Below are 10639 nucleotides of genomic sequence, written 5' to 3'. Positions count from 1 at the left end.
GCAACCAAAGAACTTATTAAAACTTGGATTCCTGGACCCTCAACCAATAAGATTTTGATCCAGTGGGTCTTGTATTTCTCACAGCCTGTAGGTGATGTGAATGCGCTGGTTCACATATCCAAACAATGGCATAGTCTAATTAAGCTAGGTGACAAAATACAAGGTGACCCTTCTTTCAGATGCGTATTATTTTCCTAATTTCCACCAGAGCTAGAATTCTTCTGCAAGGGTTTTGTTTTTGTTTTTGTTTTTGTTTTTTTTTCAGTTGCTCAAACTAGTTAGTCAAATCCTCTAGGGTTTTGCATCTGGTTTATTGTCTGGCATGTCTTTCATTATCTGTTGGTGTGGCTCATTTTTCAAGCCTCCTTTTAAAGTATATTTCCTATGAGAAGGCTTTCCTCACTTCTTTGTATTACTTTGTATTGCTGAGTTCCTGTGGTATCCTGAACTTTCTCTATAGTCACCACCTTTTCATATTATTTTTTAAAATTATGACTAACCACTTAGATTGTAATCTTCATGAAGTCATAGGCTTTTTCTAGCAAGCTCACTATTATGTCTTCCAAACCAAGCAATAAGAGTAGCACATGGTAATTGCACTATAACTATTTGTCAAATGCATGAAATAGCTCATATAAAGGATATACGAGGATAATGGATGAAATTCTGGGAGGAAAAAAAAATGGTGTAAGGACAGAGCTACACAACCCTTCAGAAATTATCTGGTTCTACTGATGCATGGTATTGGTGGGAATTTGAGAGCCAGAGGTTAAACTAGGACTGGTCTAATATGTTCCAACTAGTGGGCACTCCATTCTTGTCTCTGTTCCCTGGCCCCAATTTTATTAATTTGAACATCCTTAAAGAGAAGATAAGAATTATATGCTCAAGTAGAAACTGAATTGATTCCAGGTGACAGAGATTATTGAACACCTGTATTCTTCCAACTTTTCCACCTCAATAGAGTATAAAGTGAAGGTCTGTTGCTGTTATTACCTGAAATCGGCTAGCTCATTGCTCCTTCTAACAAGACCTCAGTTCGCCACCTCCCTCCCAGATCCCTGTGTTATTTCTGAGTGTCATTGGTTGAGTGCCCTGATAGCCAGTCCCTCTTTGGAAATTTGCATGCAGGTGGTTTCATGGGGAATGCGCTCAGAAACACCTATACAGGAGTGAGGGGAGCACAGCTGGATAGAGAAAGAAGTCAGACTGCAGCTTGGTAACATATAACATAGGAGGTCAACTGGACTCAATTTTATGAAAGTGGTGAGAAATAGAAGAACAAGTCACCTCCCTTGATAAGGCCCTCTAGTTTTACTTATTAACCAAATGTTCGAAAGGTAGCCCCAAATAATGCTGCTTCAGAACAGATTCCTACAAATTAGCAAGACTCTGGGAATGAAGGTGCCAGGGTAAAATATATTGAATACTGTAGTACAGATCACACATGCATTCTCATTTATGTATCATCATAATTTATGGGGTTGTTTTTACAAGTTATACAAGCAATAATACTTCTTATTAGCTAGGTAAAAAATTGAGATTATTAAAGGTCATGCATTTTTTTAAGACTCTCACACATCTACCAAGTGGAGCAGTTACAAACTGAACCTAGGTTTGTCTAATTGTATATAAAGCCCATGATTTTAACTGAAATCTGTGGCCAGAATTGTGTAGAGACTTGAAACCCTGCTATATAAGAAGCAGTAAAAGAATTGAGGAATGTTTAACAAGGAGAGGTTCAAGCTTCTGAGGAAGGGGAGAAATGATGGATGTTTTAAAATCTTGTAAGACTATCATCTGTATAGAGAAGGTCATTATTGAAGGGGACGAGGACTGCAGCAGGGCAGCTGGTGCTGAATATTACGATTGGCATTCTGATGAATAGAATTGTTGAAACATTTGGCAGGGGTGCTTGTGGGAGCAATATCACATAATTAGGAAGCCCTTGTTTTCATGCACAGGAAACACAACTGGAAAGGGATCATAATCATCTGCTCAAAGAACTTACAGTTTGATATGGGGAAACAGGCAATAAGGTATCTCATTATTGTAGACACTCAAGCTGGACACTTATGTGGTGTTCCTGTTGGTGAGAAAACTAAGTATCCAGTGAGAATGGTTAAACCCAGCACTTCCAAACTATATTCTGCAAAATCCACGCACTTTCCAGCATGCCAATGGGTGACCAGAAGAAAATGGTTCTGTAGTCAAATGAATTTGGGAAACACTTAATTAAAATCAGATTTCTTTTCTGGGGGACTTCTCAGAGCTTGGGAAATGGGCATTGTGGCTCTCTAAGAAATTAATAGAGAAGACACTAATTCATAAACTTTTATTTGATCAGGAAGTCCTTCTCCCGTGGAAACTTACCAATACCCAGTTGGGGGATTGTTGGTGAGGTGATGATCGCTGAAGTTCTGTCTCATTCTGAAATTTTGTAATTTGTCAAGTACCAAACAAGCTAAAGTTATAATTTAGTACTAATCTTGGAATAAAGTTTCTGTGTTTTCTTAAACAATTTCCTAATCCTCAGTGTAGTGTCCCCGGCTGGAAAAAAAATGATTGCTGAGACTTTTCACCACTAATATTTTGTGGTTTTCTGGAGGCTTGAGAACATCAAAGAGGAGTTTCACCTAGTAGACAGTTTGCCGCAGCTTGCCTCTTCTGATGCTAGCAAGTCTCCAGCCTGGTGGCTTTGAGTGTGTATGTATTGTGTTCTGGTTCTTATTCTGCTAGATAGCTGCTTGAGGAAAGGAAGCCAAAAGGACCTCCCACCCTCAAAGTTTCCAAATTAGTTTTGCAGACCTCAGCAGTGTAGACTGCTTGAAGATACTGCGGAGATGTGCAGCTCTGCAGTTGACCCCTCTTAAACAGTACATAATTCTGAAAAAATTGGAGCTCCTCCATAAAGCCACATTTCAGTTGTACATTTTAGGCATGAGATTTCAGCCAACAGCCATAATATAACACTGCTGAGGATTTCTTTTCTTGCAAAAATGTGCATTTGGAGAAAACTTAAGAACCTAAAATTATAGGAATTAAATTCACCTTCTGTGGTAACTAGAGTGCTACAGATCAAATGATAAATCATAGATATGTAGAGTTTGATATCCTCCAAGAGATTTCCCAGTCCCAAGTTCCCTATAAGACTTTGATCTTCCCGATTTCTCTGTGAAGTCATTGGTTAGCTCCTTGGTCACACTTAGTTTGAAGCCATGCGGTTTCTGAGGCGGATCAATGAAAATCGTACATCTCTTATCAGCAGTATGGCTGTTCTTCTCTGAAAAGTATGTCTTCCATTATACTCATCTGTGGTTCCTGCTCAGAATTCTGAAGTTACAAAGGGAGAAAAATCTGTTCTCCCTTCTTTAGAATGATCTTGAGTTTTGGAGACAAAACACATCTCCTCTGCCATCTCTGAACAGAGTTTCAATCTTTCAACATAAATAATCCCCTGTTCCTTTACTGGCAATAATGTGAACAACCAAAATAAAGCAGAGTCTTTGAATTCAGAAAGTCCCACATTTCCAGAACCTGTTCACCTACTTACAAACTTATGATCTTGAACTCTCTACTTAATGACAGTGAGCCCCAGCTTCCTCATTTTAAAATAATAGGCAAAGATAGGTACATCATAGACTTGTGGTCAGGAATAAATGTGGCAGAGCACATCAGCCTTCTCCACAGTAAGCAATGAGTACCCTCCACTTCTCCCTACTCTGCATTCACTTCGCTTCCCTCTTTATACAAACCCAATATGATGTGACATGACTTCCACATGCAGTGCTTCTTACTGTCTCCCAGGGAGCCCAGGGTCTCGAGGTAGACATCATTCCAGATAAATTGCAGAGCTGGAGTCTCACATCCATGATTCTGGCTGTTAAACTTCTATTAAATGAAACCACTCTCTAGTATTAAAACATCTCATTTCTCTTTATATGTTGCAATGTGGACCAAAGAAAGAAGGCCTTGAATATCTTTCAATACAATATTAATATTGGTGAGAGTGCCTTTGAGAAGTCAAAGCAGCCAGTGTGCTTGGACAATAACTAATTTCCTTAAGGATTATTTTATTATGCACTCAGTGTTCTGAAATGCCAGTATCTGCAGATGCAGTGTGATTACTTTGCCTTTTTCATTTCAATTATTCTTTAGGAAGAGTGATCATTTTTCATTATGGAGAAAAGAACTTGTATGCTCTGGACTAACACAATAAAACAAACCAAAACATCATCTCTCATAGAGGTCTGACGTCAGATTAATCATGCTGGAGGCAATGTAGGTTACTGGCCTGGGATGCAGGTGCCTAGTTCTGGTCCCTGCTCTCCACTGAATTGACATGGAACTTTGGCAAACGAAAGCTTGTGCTTTTGTGATCCTCAATATCTCTCATCTGATCATTAAGGGACAGGACTAGGTGATGTTTAAGGCCAAATTTACTTCTGTATTTCTAGTGTTTATAATATGATAGGACCTAATCAGTGAGCTACACCCAGTAGTCAGTTCTAAGAGCTTCCCATATAAGGAAATAGAAAACACCCATTCAATCCTAGAGAAAGTATGGAAACTTCAGGTGGGGGCCCGAGGCCAGAGAGGCAAGTGTTACCTCTTTTTCATCTGAGAGAGGGAAAAACAACTTGCCCAAGATCTTTGCAAAACAAATTACCTGCCAATCAGGGACCTCTTGCCTCTCTGCTTTTTTGTTCTGTGCCTATGCCTAGCTGGAAACCACTCAGAAATGGGCTTCCTCATTTTTCTTGTCTCCTCTGTCTACACTTCTTGCATCAATAGGTAATAAAGATGTAGGAAATGCTGGCATGGCATTAACAACAGGTCATCTTAAGTTGTTATGCCTAAAATTATTCTATAATACTATGAAAATGCTCTCTCCAAACAAAGTTTTCTGAATTATGTGATTTAAACTACAAATCCACACTTTGAATTTCTCTTAACAAAACCTGTTTGATAAGAACAATGGAATAGTGTTGTATAATGAAAGAAACATAAGGGAATTCAGAGCTTGATTATTGATTCTGAAGGTTAGGAGTTCAGTGACCTTGAGGAAAAAATTCACTGCAAAAGCCTCAGTGTCCTGATATAAAAGGATAGAATTCCCATCTCAGAGAGTTATTGTAAGCCTCAAATTATATGGAATATTAAAATTTGTTGCCTAGTGCCCAGCATACAGATCTCAATAAATGCCCAATAGGTATAGTGAGATTTGAACCCAAGCAAAATTTTTTAAGCACTACTCCCCAGGCCCTTCAGTGAGGTTTATTTGAACCATCTTTAGGTAGAGCTCCTAATTCCAAAGATGTATCTGAAAATAATCTTTAAATAACTTGAATTTATATTTGAAAAGGTGAATTATCACCAGGCTGCAAATCAAGTTCATCTACTTTTCCTATTTTAAGCTTCTTTCACACACACACACACACACATAATTTTCATCATGAAAAAAATTGTGAAAACTCTACACTTCAATAACAGTATATTTATTCTTTAAATCTACAAAATAGACATCCACAGGGAGAGTAGATAAGGGAATAGTAAGATCTGATTCATATCCCTTCAGTCTTTGTACCAATAGAGAAGAGGAAAGAAAGATATTCCTGATAGTCCTAAGTATAAGTGAATCCACCCATGACAATACTTGAGCAAGGACTTGAACATATACCTGCCTGTGACAATGCAATTAAACAGGTGGATGGTGGCTTGCAGCTTTCAGGAACATTTGCACAATGCAGTGGTTTATTCAAAGCAAAACATTTACTGCTTCCTCCCCCTTAGTGCCAGAAAGTTGCAAGAGGATGGAGAAAAATAAATGTGTAGAGCTCCAATTCTCTGGCTCCTTGTCTGGTTCTTTACAATTATCATCTCATTATATCATCCCAAGAATTCAGTGAGTTAAATACTATGATGCCCATTCTTTAAGAGGAGAAAACTGGAGCTCACAGAGGAAAAGTCACAGAGGAAAAGTTCTCAGAGCTTAAAAATTTAAATCTGTCCTAAGCTTGAAACAGTTGTAGTAAGACTTGAAATCATAATTTTTTTTGTTTACTGGAATTCTACTAGTTAGCGATTTGTTTTATTGCCCATGTTGCTGTTTTGCTGTCTCGTGTCCCACAATTTCCATATCCATGCTATTGCATAACCCTTGGATTTTCTTCAATGCTGCTTAAATGCCACCTTTTCAATACGGTCCACATTATCCACCATAATGGAACTTGAAACACCTCTTCCAGCTGCACAGCCCACTTACCCTGTCTACATTGCATCTTTTTTATAATGTCTAACAAACTATATTCTTTTATTTTTTATAATTGTTGTTCCTGTGTCTTCCTCCAGAATATCAGCAACAGAAGAGCAGGGACCAATGTTCACTTTTGGTCACCAATGTATCCCACTCACTTAAAACAATGTCTGGACTGTATAAAAAGTTCAGTAAAATTTTCTTTATGAATCCCTCAGTAAGCAGGCCATTCTATCATGGTTATCAAATGTGACTTTAGAATCCTTCTCAACATGCCCTTATCGTTGGCTGCTATCATTGGATCTGAGTTGTAATTTTAACTGAAATTCAAATATTGTACATCTGTTTCCTTTTCTGTAAAATGAAAATGAAGATAGTACCCTCTATCATAAGTTGTTAGGAGGACAAAATGAGTTGTGAGTACACAGACTGTGGTAGTCACTCAGTAATTCTTTCTTCTTTACTGCCTTTCATTTACCTGGCCTATAGCACATGTATCTACATAGTTCTAGTTAAAACACGTGTAAGAGTCTATATTATGAAGAGAGTCATCTTGATTTTCCACATCATTCTGATATGTGAAATGTTATTACAGCCTCATTCAAAAAGTAATCCTCAATCCTTCAAGGCAAAATTATTTGTTTTCTCATTTGAATTCCCATAGAATTTGGTATATACAAGCCTTCCTATCTTATTTTATGTGTTTATTGGCTGCTTTATTTATAAGATTTGAATTCTTCCAGGGAAGCATCTATATCTTATTACTCCCTTTACTCCATTTCCTGAGATGAAAAATGACTTAGAGTATCCAATTTGTACATATTTATTATACGATTAATAGCACTATAGCATGTGGGCACAGTAAGTGAACATGAAAATGACTAAATTCAATCTCTGTAGTGTCTGTGGGGATACTGAGGCTCAGAGAAGTGAAATGAACCAAAAAAATCATATAGCTAGTTATTGTACAAATTAGGCGTAGAACCCAATTTTACAATCTCTAAGTCTTTTCTGGTATAACATTTTCACTTTTCAATTAGATATGCTTTGACATAATTCATTAACTTGCTTTTTTTTAACTTTAATTTCATGCTTAACCTTTAGAATAAACCTCTATTCAAAGTCAAATTTGCACAACCACTTTCTTTTGGAAACAAATGCCAACTGAATAATTCTCCATAAAAGGATCAGAATAAATAGTACACAGAGTTGACGATTTAAACTATCTGGCCTGTGATTGAACTGACTAACCCTTGGGGAAGTCTGAGTCATTAAGTCTATCCCAGCATCAAAGAAATTAGAGAAGGCTATGTGTGCTTAAGAGGAGAGACACTGTCTCCTTTGAATCTGTTTCTCTGCTGGGCCTTACATGAACTAGACCCTCATTCACATTTGATGCCTTGAATTGTATCTAATCCAACCTACCACCAAGTGTGGGTATCTGTACTGCTTGCTTAATTGTCCAGTGTTCACTAACTTCAACTTCCGTATATCCAGTAACAGAGTACTTACTGCCTGCAAAAAGTCAATTGAACTGAGAAATGCCTCGTGGTAACTTTGACCCATTGGCCAGAGTTCTCTTGTCTGGACCACAAAGCACATCACTTTCTTTTTCCCCAGAGAAAACCATCCGATATTTGGAAATGGTGACCACTGCTTCACCACTACCACCCTCCCAACCCTACTATTCCCTTCACATGCATACCAATGGAAGTCATCTCTCCTTTAGGCTCAAGCTATTTTCAATGGGTAATAAACCAAAAATGTTTGGTCCCTTTCTTTTCTTTGATGGCAAAATCTCTTTGATTTACCATGAAAGATTGTTTTTGGACTCCCAAAATGAAAGGCTGAGTTGACCAACAACAAACGCATCATTCAGTGATGTCGTTCAGACACAGTCTCATTCCACATCATTTAAGTGGCATATGGGAAAGGAAAAGGAAATAGCATTTATGGAATGCTTACTATGTTTTGGCCACATTACAGTGATTAAGTCCCGAGACCTTTGCAGCAATCCTTTGAAGTACATATTATTATATCCCATTTTATAGGTGAGAAAACTGAGACTCGACAGTTTTAAGTAACTTTCTCCAAAGTAAACATCTCGGAAGTGGTAAAGCTGGAATTTGAACCCTACTCTGTAGAATTCCTGGCAATCTGCCTAGCTGTCTCCTGTCTCAGGCTGACAACTGTGGTCAAAACCCTGCTTCCTTTACTTTTCCTGAATACCCCCCATGAACCATAAACCATATGGTCTTCCAGTAAATCTAATATAAATGTACTAAAAAGTCCACAACTGACCAATTGAGTGATGTGTCTTGCCTAGTGGTCTGTGTCTGAACGTGGTTCCAAAGGGCAGAACCCTGTGATCACTGATATTCTCTACAGGAGTAAGCCCAAAACTAAATACCTTACTCAACATTTTAAACTGATTACTCTTGTGTAGTTTTTTTGTGAATGACACAACAATTGTCTTGTCACACTCATCTTTGGTACACTTCCTCCACACATCTAAGCTCTCACTGCCCATTCTGCCTATAAAAAAATCTCCTATTTGTACTCTTCATCTTTATTGCAGTTGTCTTGAGTAACCTGTGCATTACTTGTTTATCCTTATTACTATTCTTCCTCTTGCCAGCTCAACCTAATTGTAGTCACATATACTCTAGCCCAGTGATGGTGAACCTTTTGAGCTCAGCATGTCAGCATTTTGAAAAACCCTAACTTAACTCTGGTGCTGTGTCACATATAGAAATTTTTTGATATTTGCAACCATAGTAAAACAAAGACTTATATTTTTATATTAATTTTATATATTTAAATGCCATTTAACAAAGAAAAATCAACCAAGAAAATGAGTTCGCGTGTCACCTCTGACACGCGTGTCATAGGTTCGCCATCACTGCTCTAGTCCATTCTCCAAAGTGTATCAAGAGAGATATTTCAGGGAGAGATAAGAGTATGCCACCTCTCTCTTCAAAAAGTCTTCAGGGCTATTAGGGGGAGTAGTCATCATATTTCCTTTTTCAGGAAACTCCACTAAAGTAACATCACTTTGTCATTTAGTCTAACTCAACTCTTATTCTTTAGAGGGGAAGGGAGTAAACCTATTTCTGGGTGATAGAACTTGACCTGCATTTCTTGACTGAGTGGAGCCAATATATTCAAAGTCCATGAACTTACTAAGAATTTACTCTTTCTTCCCTTTCTGCTAGGGACCAGTGTGACTTAGGACATTCTAAGGTAAGAATGTATAATTTGCAGACTAGAGTTTTTCTTTATCCTGTGACTATCAATCAGCATGTTTTGCTGCAGTAATAAAAGACCCGCAAATCTTAGTGATGTAAAACCATAAGTATTTATTTCTCACTTATGGTGTGTGTCCCTGAAAGGTAAGTAAATAGCACAGCTTCATGTCTTCTTCCTCCCAGGGCCCAGACTAATGGCTTAGTTTCTGTTTGGACCATAGCTGATCATCAGGGCAGAGAGAAAGAAAACACAGAGGCAGTGAACTTCTCACTGGTTCTCAAAGCTACTCCTGGGACACATGTCCATTCTGCTTATATCTTACCGGACACACAAGTATTTTGACCACACCTGAGTTAAAAAGCATGGGGTGCCGTATCCTGTCACAGGTAGGGGTCCAACAGAAAAGGGCATAACATGTGAGTGAATAGTGATACACAGCACCACCCATGGAGTACTCCCAAAGTCTAGACTGAAAGGTGAAACAGAGAGCATTACCAAATCGTCTAATTTAATATTTAGGCATTAAAAAGAAAAAGCTGACATTTGAGCTGATGCTCAGAAAGAAGAAGCAATTTGCCTCCCTTCGCAAAGCTTGTGAGCCTTGAGCAAGGACTAGAAATGAAAGCTCTTTCCATTATATCAGATTGCTTCTCAAGCTTCATTGCCCATGTCTGGCACAAAGGAGGTGTCGAGTACATGCATGTAGGATTGAGTCAGCTTTATATGACCCACTGGTCAGTCTCTCCCTGACATGCATTTTTTTTTTCTGTTCAATAAACACAGCTTCCACCTGTGTTCTGTGGATTAGGAAACTCCACCACAGCTCTAACACACAACTTCCACAGTAAATAAATCCTTTGCCCTTCAGCCAGCCTGTCCAGACACACATTTTGATTCCTATGTTGGTGTCGTATCGCCAGACCCCAAAACAATAAATTAAAAACAGACAAATGTCTTAGGAACAGGAAAAGCTTCCACGTGCCACCCCTCATTCTTGGTTTAATGTTAATCCCATTTCCCTGCTTCTAGGCCAAGAATCTTCTCCCTCAAGCCCCAACCTTGTTCCTCTTTGGAAGAAAGACTCAGTATTTCTTGAATTCATTTAGTGTGTTTTTCCTTCTCTTCAGTCATCTT

This window comes from Myotis davidii, unplaced genomic scaffold (genome assembly GCF_000327345.1).
Source record: "Myotis davidii unplaced genomic scaffold, ASM32734v1 scaffold866, whole genome shotgun sequence".
NCBI classification, from domain to species: Eukaryota; Metazoa; Chordata; class Mammalia; order Chiroptera; family Vespertilionidae; genus Myotis; species Myotis davidii.
This window is presented reverse-complemented; position numbering follows the sequence as displayed.